At 64.8% G+C, this 14,650-nt stretch overlaps 1 protein-coding gene and 1 long non-coding RNA gene across 2 annotated transcripts in view; one reads left to right on the top strand and one right to left on the bottom strand.

Annotated features, from left to right (window-relative positions):
- The window catches only part of Gse1 (Gse1 coiled-coil protein), a 204,452-nt gene that overhangs the window by 21,706 nt on the left and 168,096 nt on the right, over positions 1-14,650 (top strand). The window lies entirely within an intron of this gene.
- On the bottom strand, positions 1,090-4,686 carry LOC143383536 (uncharacterized). Its single transcript, XR_013089155.2, has 3 exons — positions 4,258-4,686; positions 2,638-2,972; positions 1,090-2,560 (listed from the first exon to the last, which is right to left on the bottom strand). It is a non-coding gene; the product is annotated as an uncharacterized LOC143383536 (long non-coding RNA).

Below are 14,650 nucleotides of genomic sequence, written 5' to 3' on the forward strand. Positions count from 1 at the left end.
TTGTGTGGTTCTGTGTCTGTGTGGTTGTGTGTCTGGGTGGTTGTGTGGTTGTGTGTCTGTGTGGCTGTTTCCCTGTGTGACTGTGCGCCTTTGGTGTTGTGTCTGTATATTTCGGGGTCTGTGTGTCTAGGTGTCTGGACAGGGTGCTGCACACACCTGCTCTGACCACTCAAATGCTGCGGCATCCAAACCCTGAGGCCCGTACCCCAGGCTCCACCCCCCCAGCTCGGGGAGGCCAGACCCGCAGGCCAGGGGGGGAGGCCGGGAGGGCAGGAGGCGGGGCTGGTGCGTGCATTATTCAGAGGCTCCCGATTTCACATTATTCTCCCTGATACTTTTACAACCTGTCAGTAAATAAAAAGATCCTACATTATTTATAGAAAGGAGCAGAATTGGCGGGAGGATTTAGTGCTGCTATTATTAGGAGGCTCGGGTCCGCCTGGGTCGGGTGGGGCAGAGGCCGCCAGCCGCAGGGAGCTCGGGGTTGCCTTGGTTTGCTGGGGTCCTGGGTGCCTGGCCCAGAGGCCGACGGGCAGGTGGGGCAGGCAGGCCCGGGCAGGTGGCCGTCTCCCTGTGGACACGGCATCTGGGTGGGAAGCGGCAACGAGGCTGGTGGGTGGATGCAGGCCATCTCAGCGGCCCTGGTGACCATGCGAGGAAGGACAGGAAGGGCAGTGGGGGCCCAGAGGCTGTGCCTGAGCCAGGAGCTGGACGCTGAGGGGCCTCCTGAGCGCCCACTGTGTGCGCCTGCTCCGTGGGTTACAGGGCAGCTGGGACCACCCGCTGTCAGGAGGACTGCCAGCCGTCGCGGTCCCCTCCCACCGGCCCCCGACACGCACGGCTTCCACACGGCCATTGTCTAGTCCAGGGCAGCCCAGGTGCCATCACCAGGGCACGTCGGGCTGCGGGAGGCCACCTGTGGTTGAGCACCATGGGGGAGTCCGCACAGCCACATCCCAGGCTGAGGGTGCCGACCTGGGCAGGTGCCGGCCCTGCCGTGAGCCTCCGGCCCTGCCGGGCGCCTGGGCTGAGGGCGATGGGGAACCTTGCAGCCTCGGAAGGGGAGTGGCTGCAGGCACCAAATCTGGGCAGGAGCTGTCTGCAGGGCTGTGACGTCTCCAAACTGAACCCAAAGATGGGGAGGGGCCGGGAGAGGGGCCCACAGCACCGTGTTGATGGAGGAGGCCTCCAAGGGAGGCTCGCGAGGGCCTGGGGAGGGGGCGGTTTGCAGAGGCTGGAGGGAGCCGAGCTGGAGGTCATACAGGAGCTGGGGCCAGGCTGCGCCCTCGAACTCTGGACCCTGCAGGCCGTGGTCAGGGCGTCACCTGGGCCACCATCACCTGCCGTCAGGAGGCAGAGGGACGTGTCCACGTGGTTGTTGGCAGGATCTGGTTCTCGAGGGCTGTTGGCCTGAGGGCCTGCGCCTGGCTGGACGTGGGCCAGGGGCTCTGCTCACCAGACCAGGCGGGAGGTGGAGGTGGGCAGAGCCCCTCTGGTAACCCAGGGGGACCCCGTTGTGTTTCCCAAATCTCTTCTAAGAGGCCGGCTGCCGGGTCCAGCCCACACAAGAGCAGGGGTGACCGGGGCTCGAGGGCCAGGAGGCAGGGGTCACACTGCCCCCATCTGATCTCTTGGTCAGTTGTGAGCGTCCCCGTGACTTCAAGGGAGGGACTAAGTGGCACTTCTGCGGCAGTCCACCCTGTGATCGTCAGAGACTTGGGCCCTTGGTCAGGAGGGACAGCAGGGTGGCACCTCCCGGCTCTGCAGGAGGGGATTCAGGGCCTGCGCAGGGGACGCGTCCTCACTCTTGAGAGCAGCCTCCGCTTCGTCCCCAAGCCGACAGCCCCTCTGTCCCACAGGTGTGGCTCCCTGGGCCGGGACAGGGCTGCTCCAGGGGCTCTGGGGAGCAGCAGGCCGCCCCCCGCTCTGTCCCCCAACTCGGTCATCAGCAAGGTCCCTGCAGGACAGCTCTCAGTGCAGAGCCAGCGAATGCCATCAGAGCCGCCACCGAGGGACCCAGGCCTCCTCACAAGGACGTGCCTGGATGGGGGACCAGAGGCCCATCCTGTCCCCGAGGAGCACTCGGCAGTGCTCTGGACACCAGGGGCCGAGGTTCCGACCTCATGCCCACACCAGGTCCAGGCTCTCACTGGGGGCAGAGGGTGACCATGCAGCAGGAGCCCCTGGCCCACACCCTGGTCCACGCAGCCTGGGTGCCACTCTGGGGAAGGCCCGTGGCCCTGGGGAGCCCAAGGACAGGGGGGCCACCTGGGGTGGGTTCTGTGGGAGTGAGACCTCTGCCCAGCGGCAGCCCCGGGCCCTCGCACGCCTGCCCTCCCCTGGGACTCCACTTGCAAGGTGCCCGTCCACGGGCGAGTTGTGAGAGGGCAGCGGAGACGGCCACGGGTATGGGCTTCCACACGGGGAGTCTTTGGGCCCTTGGGAGCGAGAAGTCCCCAAGACGTGTCTGTTGGCGTCACGGTCATTCCCAAGCACAGCAGCCACCGCCCTTTGAGTTTGGAGCCCCGTCTATGATTCTAAGGTCACTCGTCACTCGCACCTGTGGATGGCAGAGGCTGGTGGCCCCCTGGCTCCCAGTGGTGTCCACACCCCCCTCCACCGTGTCAGTAAAGTTACCCTCGTCACACGTGTCCTCCGCTGCCGGGAAGCCTGGCCGCTGTCCACTGGTGCCGGAGCGTCCCTGTCTCCCCTCGGCGTCACCCATGGCAGGCGTCTTTGGTCTGCATCGGGGCCGGCCCCCTCCCCGGAACAGCTGTCTCTTCCTTCCCGTTTCGTGCTGCCCCACGGATGAGGAGGTCACCACCCGTTCTTGGTTTGCTGGGGCTTCAGAGAAGGGCGCGTGGCCGTGGACCGGACAGGTGCTGCAGCAGGAGCCTGGCTTTTCCGTCTGGGTGTCTCGTCTTCTTGGAGGGCCTCGAAGGGGGCCGCGGGTCTTGGTGTCCGCCCAGGGCCTGACTCAGAGGGCAAAGTGGGGGTGAGGGGCCGGCCGCCCTGTGCTGGGCGCGCCCCGAGGTTGTGCGGATTCACCAGCCGGGAGGGGACGACGGCCAGGCAGTGTCCCCGGGTCCCGGCCTCCTTCCCCAGCCGAGATGGCGGCCACCTCCTCAGTCCCAGCTCCCCACCAGCCAGGGCCTGAGCCGCGGCACTTGACCCCGAGACGGGGCTTCTGTCTCTGGAGGGAGATTCGGCCCTTGACGGCCCGAGGCGCAGCCCAGCGGCCCCCAGAGCATAACGGCTTGTCCCCTGTCCTGAAGGTGCTCGCTGCCAGCCTGGCAGTGACAGTTTTATTGGCAGGCGGCTGCTGGAAGGATTGTAGGCTATTTACAGTGTGGAGGCCACGGCTTTGCGGGAGACAGTTAGCATAAATCCACATGATGGATCCGTTATCACTTCATTGAACTCGTGGCGGGCCCACCGAAGGCCGCGCTCTGACCCACTGTTTCCTGGGCCTGCACAGCCCTGGGATACATTAAATACACTTTATTTATGGCCAGCCGTCGCCGCGCGGTGGGCAGGAGAATGCAGCTTTTGCAACTATCGTCTAATTTTATGATGAGCATTAGAGCCGGGCCTATAATTCGCACCTTTTTATTCATTAGACAGTGGTGCAGCCATAAGTCAGGAGGCCCAGGGACTCGGATGCGGATCCAGAAGATAAAGTATTGACAAGCCAGATGTATTTTTACATTAGAGCGCCTTTACAATAGTTTATGTTGAGAGTGGAATATAAATTGCGTTATTAAATATGAACCGCTCGCTCTTGGAACCCGGGCTTGCCGGCAAGGGTGGGGGCGTGGGGCCGGGAGGGGCGGCCTCATTCCTCAAGGTTGAACGTGTGACTCCCTCTGCTCAGCGCCTCACGTGGGAGCGCGGGCCGGGCCACTGACCCTCAGCTGCACTTGGCCCAGCTCCTTCCAGGGCCAGGGTGCAGCCCTTTGGCCGGGGACCCTGGCGCCTGCTCCCTGTGGGTGGAGGTGGCGGTGGGTGGGGCCTGCACGCAGGGAGCAGCCTTCTCCGGACACCCCACAGCCCGCCTGCGGGGATTGGTTCCAACGCCTGGCTTCATGCCACTCCATGGATAAGTGGCTGATGCCTCCCACCCCAGGCCACAGTCACCCCAGCTGGGCCACCGAGGCAGCCGTGGGGGCACTGGAGTTAGCCCTGGAAGGCTGTGTTCAGAGCACTGCTCAGCCACCTGCTCCCTGGGTGACCTTGACTTTGGGATGGCGTTCTCACCTGCGGTGTGGTCGGGTGGAGACACATGCTCACAGGACAGCTGCAGGGATCCAGCCTTCTCTACTGCCTCTGCATTATCTCCCAGAGGGCTTTTGACCGTTGCCTCTGTGGCCCAGGCCGCTCCAGTGCTCACATGCCCATTGGCATTGCTGGGTCCTGGGTCCAGTGGGAGTGAATGGGGTTCTTGGACCCAGATATTCCAAGCTTCCCGCCAGGCAAGGCAGGTCAGAAGTCTCACCCCAGCAGCCTGGCAGCCCCTGGAGGGCCGTGAAACCCCGACTCTGGGCTCTGCCCCAGCTCTCTGAGTCAGCTGGTGGGGGTGGGCTAGCAAGTCCAGGAGCTCCTGCAGCCCAGGACCACCTGGAGTCCCTGGGCCATGGGCACGTGCCCAGCCGTCCCGTGGCCGAGTGCAGAGGGGCCGAGGGGAGGCTGAGGGTCCGTGAGGAGTGCAGGGCCCTCGGCAGCCGGCCCCTCCAGCACGCTGCTCAGCCCCGTCCTGTGCCTGACGCGCCGTCCCCTCCACCCGGGCCCGCAGCCTGCCCGTCCCTCCCTGGAACTGCCCAGCTCCTGGCTGCCCGCAGGGACCACCAGGAAGACTGGTCCAGAGCGAGAGCATGCCCGCCACCCCTGCAGGCCTGGCCAGCATCCCCTGGCCACCGTGGGGGTGGCAGGGGGCCAGGCTGGGCGCCTGTGGGCTGTGGAGCGCAGGATGGCGGCATCCTGGGCCAGGCTGGCAGCTCTGGGAGGTGGGAGCCGGGAGCCGGCGGCTCCGCTGGCAGAAGGGAGGGGGACGTGGGGGAGGGAGACCGGGACTCTCCAAGCTTCTGCCTGGAGCCACCGGAGTCCTGCCAGGAGGAGCAGCTGTGGGGCCGGCGAGGAGGCGCGAGACCCCCACGCCGCGCAGCGGGAACGGCGTCTGGAGCGCCGTGGGCGGGCGTCCTGGGCTCCCAGATGGTAGGAGACGCCCCCAGCAGCCCAGGGCCACCGTGCAGGCGGCTCCAACGGCGCTCTGTGTTCCCTCCGTGTGCGGCGGGTGACCCCCGGAGCTGCCCTCCCTGGGCGAGGAGAGAGCCTCCCACCAGACAGGGGCCAGCTGTGTCTCTGCCGTGTGGGCTGGGCCCTGCCCTGTGGGGCCCTCAGCAGGCAGACTGCTGTGTCCCCACGGCACCTGCCACCTCGCACCATGTCCCCTGACCTCTGGGCCTCAGTTTTCTCCTCTGTAAACCAGGGATGGTAGCGGCACGTGCCCTTGCAGCTGGGGAGTCAGGAGGGTTAAATGCGTTGATTTGGGTCTGGAGTACTTAGCTCAGCACCCAGTTGCCCGAGCAGGGTGGGTGTCTTTGTGATAAGAAAAGCTGGGCCAGGTGCGACGGGCACACCTGCCATCCGAGTGACTCAGGAGGTTGAGGCCGGAGGATCACAAGTTGGAGGCCAGCCTGGGCCACTTAGCAAGGTCCCGTCTCAAAATAAAATCTCAGTGGTTCAGCACCCCCGGGTCCGATCCCAGCCCCGAAACAGAGAGAGCGAGCAGCGGGCAGCGCTGGGCAGCCGGGGGCCGGCAGGGCCTGGGCTCCCCTGAGCGAGGGCCCCTGCTGGTGACCTGGACACTGCAGGGCCTCGCTGGGCGCAGTTACAATGGCGGGAGGAGAAGACCTGGGGCATTCAGATCACCCCAGCCTCCCCTCCCCCATGTGGGGCCCTGGGAGGTGACCCCCAAACAAGCACAGAAACCGTGGGGTACACCCCCTTCAGCCAAGAACTGAGGCACAGCAAAGGCAGGGCCTGGCCCCAGATGCACAGCCAGGCCAGGTCTCAGCTTGTCACGTCCTCCCTGAGCAGACAGCTGAGGGCCACCGCCCGCAGGGACCAGGCAGCTGTTCTGGGCCGAGCCTCCTCCTGCTGCCCAGGGAGTGGTCTCTGCGGGCGGCGGGTGGGGGGCCTCTTCTCTGCTTCTGCCACCTGGGGGTCCCTCTGGAACGGCCTCCTGGGGCCCCGACTCCAGGGCTCGTTCCTAGAAGACAAGGTGGTGACCCTCGGGAGAGCCCTCTGGGCAGGGCTGTCCAGGACTCAGCACTGTCCCTCCAGGCCCGCGAGGGACCACAGTGCACCAGGGACCCTGTGCTGGACCCCTGCGTGTGCAGAGCCCCCTGCCCTGTAGCCCAGGCCCAGCCCAGCGTGGCGAAAGGCACTGGCCTCCCCCCCCCACTCTGCCCGGTGGCCCCGGGGCGCCTGGGCCGGTGGTGGCCGCCCTCGTGCCCGCCCCCGGCTGTACCACAGCAGCAGGAGCTTCTCCTGATGGGTTAAGTGACTGCTCCAGACACCGCGGCTGACATTATCGGCATGAATTAAAGATGAGTTCCGCTGGGTGGCTGCAGGAGGCTCCCGCACAGGCAGCACGCCCGAGTCACAGTGAGGGCTCAGCTGGAGGAGCTGGGGGCACCCCCGAGGACCAAGTGAGGGGTGTCGTTTCCCCCAGGGGCCCCGGGGCCTGGGGGTGGTGCCAGAGGGAATGCCGAGGAGCGGGAGGAGCCGCGGCTGGGGGTCCCCTATGCAGGTGATCCTCCTGCGGCGTTTGGAGCCTGGCCCTGTTCTGGGACCGCCTGGGTTGCTGGAGGTGACAGCGTGGCCCAGGAGAGGAGAAAGGAAGAGGTGCGCTGTGCGGAGGCCCTGCGGCCAGAGCAGCTAGGGTGCTTGAACTTGGGGCCTGGGAACGAGGAGACGGGGATGAGCGGAGGCCGAGGGGCGGCCGGGCCTTGGAGGCTTCTTCGCTGAGTGGGTGGGGAGGAGGCTCTGCGTTCCTTTGGTGGCTGCTGCTGCTGCTGGACTCTGGCCCCTGGAAAGCAGGGTGGGGGAGGGAAGGAGGGGCCTCCCGCGGAGACCCGCTGCGGCTTAGCCAGGCTGGAGCCCTGGGCTCCGCGGGCAGGGAGGGCCGCCTGGCCCACCTGCCTCATCCTGCACCAGGTGGCACCACCCTGAGCTAATGTGGAACTCGCCCAGGTTCTGAGTAACAGCTCTAAACCCTGCTCTAGGAGCCTTGGCCCCAGAGCTCTGCCCCAGGGGGCGTTCAGGTGGGGCTGGCCCTAGGTGCCCCCTTGTGAATGTCATGGGGCCAGCAGAATCAGTCCCCCTGGAGCCAGACTTGGTCATCTGGCCTGCCCTGAACGGAGGACTTCTCTGCCCACCCTTTAGGACGGAACTGGCCAGAGGGAGCCTTCTCTGAAGGAAGGGGACAGACTTCATGGGCTCCCCTCTGAGTGGGGAAGCCAGGCCCCCCAGATCCCACAGGCCCGGCCGTGGGTCAGACCCCATCAGGGACACCCAGTGGCCTTGACTGTCCTGACCCAGTGGCCTCTGCTGCCACTGCTGCCCTGGCCACGTGGGCTGCGGCCTCACCTTCGCTCCCCAGAGAGCCCAGAGTGCAGCTGGGACCCGAGTGTGCTAATGCACTGTCCCTGACACGAGAGTGGACAGGAGGGATGGGTCAGTGGAGTGGGCGGCACGGCATGGTGGCCAGGAGCTGGCTGTCGCATGTGTGCCCCCTGTTGGAGCCCCGCCCACCCCAGGCTCTTGCAGTCCTCTCCTCCCGGAAGGCCCTCCCCAGCGACCAGCCTCCTGCCCAGCTCACGGCTCATAGGGCCAGGTCCTGGCCACACCTTGAGGCCGACTCAAGGACTCTCTCCAGGGCCCGTGTGTCCTTCCTGAATTGCTGTCAGGGCTGAACCCTCCTGTGGCACTAGCGGGACAGGTGGCACCCCATCCAGACCCTGCAGCCGGGCGCTGTCCTGGGTCCTGCCGCTGAGCACGGGGCCTCCTGGGCGGCCAGGGAGGAGCGGCCACTTCCCACCAGCCACAGCCCACAGCTGGGCCTGCCTTGCTCCGCTGGGTTGGGGCTTGGCCCTGTTCTCAGACCAGGTGGAGCGTGGACAGGCCTCTGCCCTTGCTGTGCCTGCGGCCAGACACTCCTGCCCAGAGGTCAGGACCTGAGGACCTGGGACTTGCTGGTCACTGTGCACAGTGCTTTAAGCCCTGTCCCGGTCCCTGCCTAGTTACCAGCCCTGGGGACGAGGGCTCCCGCACAGGGCAGGCCTCCCAGAGGAGTTTGCCGAGGCCCAGGGCTGCAGGACAGCCACATGTCCACGCATTCATGACCAGGACTCGTGGCACAGCTGAGCGGGACCCCACGGGCATGGTCCACCGAGCTGGGCAGCACAGCCCCCCGGGCTCCCAGAGGCTGCCCCCGCCTTCCTCCCTCCCTCCAGCCCCAGGATCTTGCTCAAATACTTTAAAACAATCTAAAAGTAATTATCGCGAGCAGGCTGCCTGGGAACACCTGCTCCCGCCGTCCCCAGAACCGCTGATGTGCTGCGCCGAGCCCTGACAGGCGCCCGGCGCCTGCACCCCGAGTCGCCAGATGCTTGGCGGGTGCCCCCCTCGCCGCCCCCGCTGCGTGGCACGGGAGCCTGTGTTGCCAGCGCTGCCCGTACAGCTGTCACTTACAGCGATCAGTGGAGAAATCATCACCCCACGGAGTCATACATATGGAACATCATATTTGCAGAATATTTATTTTAACACGTGTCAGGGCCTCCTCGGGTTGCAGGCGGAGCGTCGCCTCACGTGCCAGGCAGCTGGAGCGGGCAGGCCGCTCAGGCGTGAGGGCTGGGTGGCCGCTCCCGTGCGGCCCTCCCTCTGTGCTGGGGTGAGGGCTGTGGGGGCTCGGCAGCCTCCTGGCCCTGGCTGCCCCTGGGTGGTGGCAGCTCGGCTCCCGGCCGGGGCAGCCCCAGGCAGAAACAGGCGCGGACCCAACAGGTGTCGGGGCCGAAAGGCAGAAGAGGGACTCGGGTGACACAGGAGACACCTGCAGGAGGCACTGGGTCCCCGGGGCCGGAAGAGCAGGGGACCCCAGGGACCTGGGACCCAACCTTGGAGCAGGGGCGCTGATGGCTGGGGCTGTGGGGACGCTTGTGTCGGTCTCGGTGGTGAAGGGCCGAGGTCCCCCCAGGGGACTTGGTGGAGGAGCTGCGCCTATGCTGGCCATGGCAGAGGCCCAGCTGCAGGACGGGGGCAGCCGGAGATGCTGTCGCCGTGCCCAGCCACTCCCCTCTTGGAGAAGCAGCCCGCCCCTCCCGGGCGGCTCTGCAAGCACTTTCTCTCCCCCCGGGCTCCAAGGGGTCCTCTGAGTGCAGGCGGGAGCAGCTTCACCCCCGGGGCACAGAGGAGGCCCAGGCTGCCTGGCAGACCCCTTGTCCTGAGGCCCACAGTCCGCAGCAGGTCAGAGGAGGAGGACGCTGAGCCGCCCCTCCCAAGGCCTCCTTGAGCTAAGGTCATCCCCTTGTTGGAGATGGGTGACACGGAGGCGTGCAGAGGTAAGGTTACCTGTCCACAGTTGCTCAGCTCGTCTGTGGCAGGACCAGGATTCAAACTCCAGACAGCCCTGCTCCAGGGTCCACTGTCAACCACAACCCCCCAAGAGGGAGTGGAAGACGGATGGATGGATGGTGGATGGATGGATGGATGGATGGATGGGTGGACGGATGGATGGATGGATGGTGGATGGGTGGATGGTGGGTAGATAGCTGGAAGGATGGATGATAGAGGTAGATGGATGGATGGATGATGGGCGGATGGACGGATGGAGGGATGGATAGATGGTGTATGGATAATGGATGGATGGGTGGATGATGGACAGATGGGTGGATGGTGGATGGACGATAGATGATAGATGGATGGGTGGATAATGGATGGGTGGATGATGAACAGATGGATGGATGTCAGGTGAATGGATGATGGATAGATGGGTGGATGGATGATGGATGATGGATGGATGGGCGGATGGATGGATGGAGGGATGGATGGACGGATGGAGAGATGGATGGATGGTATATGGACAATGAATGGGTGGATGATGGATAGGTGGATGGATGGTAGATGGATGATAGATGATGGGTGGATGATGAACAAATGGATGATTGGATGGATGGATGGGTGGGTGGATGGATGATGGATGGATGGATGGGTGGATGGTGGATGGATGGGTGGATGGTGGATGGATGATAGATGATGGATGGATGGGTGGATGGTGGATGGATGGATGGTGGATAGATGACTGATGGATGGATGGTAGATAGATGATAGATGATGGATGGATGGTGGATGATGAACAAATGGATGATTGGATGGATGATGGATGGATGGATGGGTGGATGGTGGATGGATGATAGATGGTGGATGGATGGGTGGATGATGAACAGATTGATGGATGGGTGGATGGTGGATGGATGGATGGTGGATAGATGAATGATGGATGGATGGATATGGGTGGATGGATGGATGGGTAGACACGGATGGATGGGTGGACAGATGGACGGATAGAAGAACAAGTGAACAGGGGTGTGTGCCCTAGGCCTGGGCCTTAGCATTCTCGGGGACTTTGCTGTGGCTTGGGCTCATTCTGGCGGCTCGTGGACGTCGTGTCATTTCTGGGGAGAGGTTCCTGAGGAAAGTCTGGGAGCCCAGGGCAACGTGGGCCATGGCGTGTCCCCCAGACTTTGGCCTGAGCCCCACCTGCTGCCCTTGGTGCAGTGGCTTGGGAGCCTTGCCGTCCTTGCCTGGGGACAGGGATGTGAGCTGCTCTGCCCGTCTCGTCACCATGAGCCAGAACGGCACAGGGGACCCGTGGACTCAGCACCTGGTAGCTGCACAGCCAGCCAGGGGTCCCTTGGACCCCCAGGCCCACCCCCCAAGCCCCTCACAGAGGGAACCACCCCCGACAGAGGACGGGGTTGTTCCCGCTCAGCGTGCTGCAGGGGTCAGGGCCCCAGTGCCCCTGGCTGCAGCCCTCGATCCTGGCACATGGATCTGCAGGCCCGGCGCTGGCTTGGCAGGTCCTGGGGGGCTGGGAGAGGGGCGGCAGCTGCCCTCAGACGCAGGGAGTTTGGGCCTGGAGAGGGTGTTGGGGACCTGGGACGCTGGGCTGGCTCAGAGTATCACTGTCCACGGGGAAGCAACAGCTGGACCCACGCCCCTGTGTGGGCCCAGGTTGCCTGGGGGTCACTTTTTTAAAGAAGAGGAGAAACTGATGAGCAGGACACTCCGGTCCAGCGGGTCCTGCTACCATCTCATCACGTCATCAGTACGAAAGAAGCGTCAGCAAGGGACCCCACTTTCCTTGTCTAGCCAACGTGGACGCCACACTTGGGCTGCATCTCAGCTGAGACTAGCCACGTTCCCAGTGGCTGGAGACTTATGTGGTCACATGGGGGTGGACCCAGCTTTGGTGGGGGTACGGGTCTGGGGCACCTGGACGCCGTGGGCTCTGAGCCCCGGGTGCAGCCTTCGAGAGCAGGTGGGGGCCCTGGGAGCGTCCATGGGGGACACTCACCTGGGGCCTGCCCTGCTAGGAGCTGAGGGCCAGCCGCGGGAGCCACAGGATGTCGGGCACCGGGTGGCACTGGCTGGAGCCAGACCACCACGGGGACTGCTTTGGCCTGGCCGTGGCTCTAGGTGGCATCCGGGGGTGGGGATGACGCAGTCCCTGTGGTGACCATCGGGTGCCGAGGAAGGACCTGAGTTGCTGGAGCCCAGAGCTTGACCACCATGACCGTTACTACCCGCTGCCCGGCAGACAAGGGGTCTCAGGTGGGGCGGTTCTGGAGGGGGTGCGGAGAGCCAGGCTGCTGGCCGGCCCTGCCCTGAGGAGGCCCACCCAGGGCCCCGAAGGCGAGTCCCCCGTCAGCACTATTGATCCCCTTGGGCCCAGTTCCAGCCAGCTGGCCTCCCGGAGTGGGGCCAGCACCGGGCACCTTGGAACCGACGACAAGGGATTCTGCTCCCAGTGGACAGAGGCTCAGGGCCCAGGTAAGCTGCTGGTCCCTGGCAGCTGGAGTGAGTAGCCGTGTTCCTGAAGAAGCCCTTCCTTGGGGCGGGGGCTCAGTGGCAGAGCGCTGACCTGGCACGGGTGGGGCCCTGGGTTGGATTCTCAGCATAAAAACAAATCCAGAAAGGCCCATCAGTGGCTGATAAAACAGAAGCCCCCGCCGGGACACAGAACACACACTGCCCGCAGCTACAGGCCTGCCCACCCCCCACCAGGGAAGGACAGCGCGCTCGCCCCCTGAGCTGCAGGGCCGGCTCCTCCCCCGCAGGCAGCGCACGCGGGGCCACACTCAGAGCTACCAGGGACTCCTGTACCCGAGCCCCCTGAGGGTACCCCACCACGCCCAACGCCCAGGGTCCCATCCTGCAAGCATTAGGCTGCTCATGTGCGCAGTGACATGCCCACTGTGTGACCCGCCAGGCCTCGCGCCCGGAGCACAGGAAGTTCCCTGGAGGACCCAGGAAGGGGCTGGACTGCTGCCCAGAAACACCCCTCCAGGAAATGGAGTACACAGGGAATCGGACATTCCGTGTCCCCGTGGGGAGCGGGTAGCCATAGGTGGCAAGGCTGGCTGTGCTAGTGGGCACCCCAGCCTGTAGCTTCCCGGCACGTACCTCCCCCTCCCCCTGCTCCAGCCACACAGCCTCCTCCTGCTGCCCCGGGGCCTTTGTACTTGCTGTTTCCCTCTGTGCCTGTCTGTGAGGCCCAGGGCCCTCCATCACTGTGCAGCCCCCAGGAGCCTGTTCCCCAGGGCTGCCCACGGGGCTGGCACACTGGGCACACAGTTGGGGGTGGAGTGAACAGCTGCTGGGGCCACCCCACTCTGTCTCTTCACGTCCCTGTCTGCAGGGACAGACGGCTTAGTCTGGTGCCCCTCTGCAGCACCTCCGCACCCCCCCCACCCCGCCGCTGCGGCCAGGCGCTGCCCACACGCTCCACACCGGGAGACTCAGCGCTGCCAGGGGTCCCCAGGTCACTGGTAAGGAGAGGGGCCTCACCGAGGCACAGTGGCCTGAGCCAGGCCACCGGTCAGCAGACCAGAGAGGGACATAGGTGGGAACTGCACCAGGAAGGCCTGGCCAGGGGCCAGGTGGTGTGGGCCACCGTGGGCACTGCCTGCCTCTGGGGAGTCCTGCCCCAGGGCCAGCGCCCACAGCAGGCCATGCTCTTGTCTAGGGAGGCACACGCCTGCGTGACCGCCACCTGAGTTCAGGTCTGGAAGGGTGGCCCTGCGCTCAGCGGGCGTCAGCGTCCCCTGGATGCTGGTGCCAATGCAGGCCACCAGGGGCTGACACAACGGCCGACACAGTGGCCCGGGGCCTGAGGCCCGCGTTGCCAAAAAAGTGCCCCAGCTTCTGATGGCTGCCCCTCCCTGAGAGCCACTGGCTGTGGGCACCCCCGGCCCCAGAGGGCACGAGCGGGATGCACAGGAGCTCCCTAGCGGTTGGTTCGTGGGAGCTCAGGTTGAAATCCGCTGCCTCAGGAACAGGTTTCCTCCTCTTCTTTGCAATTCCGGGGCTGAACCCAGGCCCTCCACCCCTGGGCCACGTTCCCAGATCTTTAGTTCCCTATTTTTTTTTAATTTTGAGGCAGGGTCTCACTAAGGCTGGCCTCAAACTTGCACTGCTCCTGTGTCGGCCTCCCGATCGGCTGGGGTCACAGGGTGGCCGCCACCCCCAGCCCTGTCCCCCCGTCTTTTTTTTTTTTAAAGAATTTTTTAGTATTTATTTATTTATTTTAGTTCTCGGCGGACACAACATCTTTGTTTGTATGTGGTGCTGAGGATCGAACCCGGGCCGCACGCATGCCAAGCGAGCGCGCTACCACTTGAGCCACATCCCCAGCCCTGTCCCCCTGTTTTCACACCCTCCTGAGCTCAGAGCCTCCGGGGGCACCCTGCCCGGATGACTGTGTGAGGAGACACCGGGGAGCCAGCCCTGAGCCAGGCGTCCTGGGGCGCGCAGGGGTCTTGCAAAACCCAGCGCCTGGGCCCTGCGCATCCAGGCTGCAGCTGCCTGGTGACGCACACAGCAGTACCTTTGTGTTCCCAAAGAGAACCAGAGTCCAGATTTGTGGAGTTGGGCTCTCAAACGTTGGCACCTAACACAGAACACGATCCTGAGGTTGCGCTGGGCGAGAAACGCACAGGCCAGGCCATGTCCACAGGCCGCACTCGCCCGCTGGCCTGACTCCAGTGCCTGCTGGCCTCCAGGTACATCTGTTGGGGCTCCAGCTGGACCCCGGCCTCCCTGGCCGCCTCTGGCCCTTCCCCTGATCAGGTACCACCTTCCCGCTCTCAGCAGCCTCCTCCCTGCAAGCAAGGGTCTTGGCAGCCATCTGGGTGGGAGTGGGCAGCCCGCGCTGGGCACCAGGGCCCACGCCCACGCACCCCCTGACAGCTCTACCCGCCCCCAGCCCCCAGCCCATTGTTCCTGACATCTGCTTCGTAAGTGATTAATTGCAATTAGTGAGCGGTTTGAAAGTCCTGGAAGAGCACTCCGCAGAAAACTCTTCAAG

This window comes from Callospermophilus lateralis, chromosome 18, assembly GCF_048772815.1.
Source record: "Callospermophilus lateralis isolate mCalLat2 chromosome 18, mCalLat2.hap1, whole genome shotgun sequence".
Taxonomy (NCBI): Eukaryota; Metazoa; Chordata; class Mammalia; order Rodentia; family Sciuridae; genus Callospermophilus; species Callospermophilus lateralis.